Raw genomic sequence first — 3466 nt, 5'->3', positions numbered from 1 at the left:
GTTGTTGGTTGCCCTGGTTTCCCTATCTCAGATTAGGGTGATTCCTCCATCCTAGATCATATCTATTTGTTGATAACTCAGGGTTTTATTGCTGGTGTTACGGCCTATTGTTGTTGAAAATATTAGTTGCATACGTTTGAGGAGTATCAGAAGGTGCAGAAGTCGTGGCATGTTGCAAGTCGGGGCAAGAATCTGTGAAATGCTCAACTGACATGCAAATGCCACAAACTCTTGTGGTAGAAGGTGTAGCTCTTTTATTCGCAGCAAGTTGGTTGACTAAGGTGGTAAGAGCATCAATCTTGGTCTTCAACTTCTTAGTGTATTCAACAGCTCCTACATCATGAACTCCCTTAACAACAATGTCATCATTTTTTGCGCCAAATTGCTTAGATTTAGAGGCCATGTTCTCAATCAATTGCCTCCTCGCTGCTGCTGGGGTCAAATTACCAAGAGCACAACCACTTGCAGCATCAATCATGCTTCTATCCATATGATGCAAGCCTTCATAAAAATACTGAAGAAGTAGATGCTCAGATATCTGGTGGTGTGGGCAACTAGAACACAAATTCTTGAATCTCTCCCAATATTCGTAGAGACTCTCCCCAAATTGCTGCTTGAGTCTAGAAATCTCCTTTCTTATGGTTATTGTTCTGGATGCAGGGAAGAATTTGGCCAAGAGCAATCTCTTCAAGTCATCCCAACTCGTGATGGACCTGGGTGCAAGGTAGTACAACCAATCTTTTGCATTGCCCTCCAATGAATGAGGAAAAGCTTTCAAGTACACATGATCTTCTTGGACATCTACATGCTTCATTGGAGCACACAACATGGAACTACTTCACATGCTTACGCAGGTCCTCACTTGCAAGTCCATAAAACTTTGGCAACAAATGGATTAATCCAATTTTTAAAACATAAGGAACTTCCTCCTCAGGATACTGAATGCACAATGAGTCATAAGTGAAAGTAGTTTTAAAGTGTAAGTATTTTTACAATCAGCTTAAAACTCAGTATGAGTAGTTTTAAATTTTTTTTCAAAAGTGAAAAAAATGAAGAAAAATCACAAAAAATATTGATGAAACATAGAAAACGACATTTTCTTGAGAATCTGAGTTTGATAACCGGTAGAGTAGGTTCCAACAAGGTAGGAAATTAAATTCCACCTTAAATGCATATAAAAAAATTGTGATTCTAATAACCAGAGCAAAAGTATGGTCCTTTGAAGTTTGACTTAAAATCAGTCCAAAAAGTTTTTGAATCTCTCAAATCACACTATACCAGCTGCTCCAGCCATTTTTCCCATCAAGTTCAAGGTCTTAGAAGTGAGGAGAAAAAAATTTAAGTGAAAACAAGCACCATAGCTACCAAAACAAAATTTCACAAGTTAAATGTTAGAATTTGACACTATTCATACACTCTTCACTACTCTATAAATGACATTATTCATGCGCTGTGACACTATTCACTCTACCATACAAACAACACGCACACTACACAAAACACACAAAAACACTATCACAATGAACATATACCAATTCAACCACACTTGAACGACATAAACACCAACACACTGAAAATTTAACTTCGAACAAAACTATTGTTCCCGACAACGGCGCCAAATTTGATAGAGGTCGTACCCCACCAAATTAAAATAGATAAATGCAATATGTGGTAACCAACCAGAGTCGTCTCTCCATGACCAATGTTCTTGTTCAAAGCTTCATTTTCCAAACAAACACAACAACTATAACATTGGGGGGTTTTGCAGATTTACAGATGTAACACAATACTGAAAACTTAAATGCAAATGTGTAAAAATGATGTAAAACAACGTTGAGTCCTTGCTTCAAATGAAAATCCACCAATCAAGGATTACAAATCAAAATGGTCCTATTAACTCTAATGAGACCCAAATTAATTACTAAGCGCAAATTAACTCAAACTCAAGTGCAATTAAGCAATGAACACATTCATAAATTTGCTACACATCATTAAGCATGAACACACAACGAATTTCACTCTGCAAATTAAGCATAAACAGAATGGTTTCTTCATTAAACCCAAATGCAAATTCAGAATGGAGAGATTAACAAAACTCAACTGAACAAAACACTAATCTGAAGGTTTCAATTCATTCTTTGCAAAGAATCAACACATAAAATTAGTTCCTCATGGAATTCAAATTAGGGTTCAACAGAAATTGTGATTCAACCATTCAAATGAGTACAAATTGGTGCAGAAAACCTAAAATGGTGCAGGAAACGAAAATGTGCAAGGAGAGAAAGGGGCAAAAACGAAAATAGCCAACAAAAATGTTAAATTCTTCAATATAAATGTTATCCAAGGTGCATAAAACATATAACCCACATTGGGTGCTATTGAATGTGCATAAAAACGCTAAAAATAAGTGTTAAAACGTAAAAACCGCAACAGGCACTTCCATGGTCACCACCCAAGCTTCCAAAACACAAAAATGGAGGTTGGAGAAGATGATGTGCGGCTGCCATGCTAAAAGACCTAAAAATCTCGTGGTCACATCAAATCTGTCACTCCTATTTACAAAAATGTCATTCTGCCACTCAAAGAAAAATACCACAGAGAAAAGCATTTGGAAGAAACGATCAATCTTCTTTAATCTTCCATATTGGTGTAAACTTGAGGTACGACATTGTATATACGTGATGCACGTTGAAAAAATGTATGTGACAGCATCATCGGAACTTTATTAAATGTAAAAGGAAAGACTAAAGATGGAGTAAAAGCACAACAAGATTTGGCTGAAATGGGCATCCGTTCTGAGTTACATCCACAATCCATTGGAAGACGCACCTACCTGCCTCCAACTTGTCACACTCTTTCTAGAAAAGAGAAGCAAATTTTTTGTGAGTGTTTAAGAAATGTGAAGGTTCTCCAAGGTTACTCTTCCAATATTAGTAGTCTTGTTTCTATGCAAGATTTAAAGTTACTCGGTTTAAAGTCTCATGATTGTCATGTGTTGATGCAACAACTTTTACCAATAGCTTTTCGAGTCATCTTACCTACTTCTGTCAGAGTTATTCTAACACGTTTGTGTATGTTCTTCAATGCCATATATAAGAAAGTTATTGACCCTCGAGTGTTAGATGATTTGGAAAATGAGGTCATTAGACTATTGTGTGAATTGGAAATGTATTTTCCACCTTTATTTTTCGATATCATGGTTCATTTGATAGTTCATCTTATGAGGGAAATTCGAATATGTGGACCCGTTTTCTTGAGATGGATGTACCCAGTGGAGAGATACATGAAGATCTTAAAGGGATATGTGAAGAATCAATATCGATCAGAAGCTTCAATTATAGAGTGGTACATTGCAAAAGAAGCCATTGAATTCTACTCAAGTTATATGTCAAGTTGTAAACCAATTGGAGTTCCTAAGACTAGACATGAAGGTAAATATGAAGGTAAGGGTGTGCATGGAGTGAAG

At 36.5% G+C, this 3466-nt stretch overlaps 1 non-coding gene across 1 annotated transcript; it reads left to right on the top strand.

Moving 5' to 3' along the window:
* Nucleotides 1-536: 536 nt before the first annotated feature.
* Nucleotides 537-643, top strand: LOC114170907 (small nucleolar RNA R71). Its single transcript, XR_003601261.1, has one exon. It is a non-coding gene; the product is annotated as a small nucleolar RNA R71 (small nucleolar RNA).
* The last annotated feature ends 2823 nt before the right edge of the window (nucleotides 644-3466 follow it).

The sequence above is a fragment of the Vigna unguiculata genome, chromosome 11 (genome assembly GCF_037176805.1).
Source record: "Vigna unguiculata cultivar grain cowpea cultivar isolate G323 ecotype 2 chromosome 11, ASM3717680v1, whole genome shotgun sequence".
In the NCBI taxonomy this organism is placed as follows: domain Eukaryota; kingdom Viridiplantae; phylum Streptophyta; class Magnoliopsida; order Fabales; family Fabaceae; genus Vigna; species Vigna unguiculata.
Note: the sequence above shows the minus strand (reverse complement) of the source record. Positions and strands in the feature narration are given on the sequence as shown.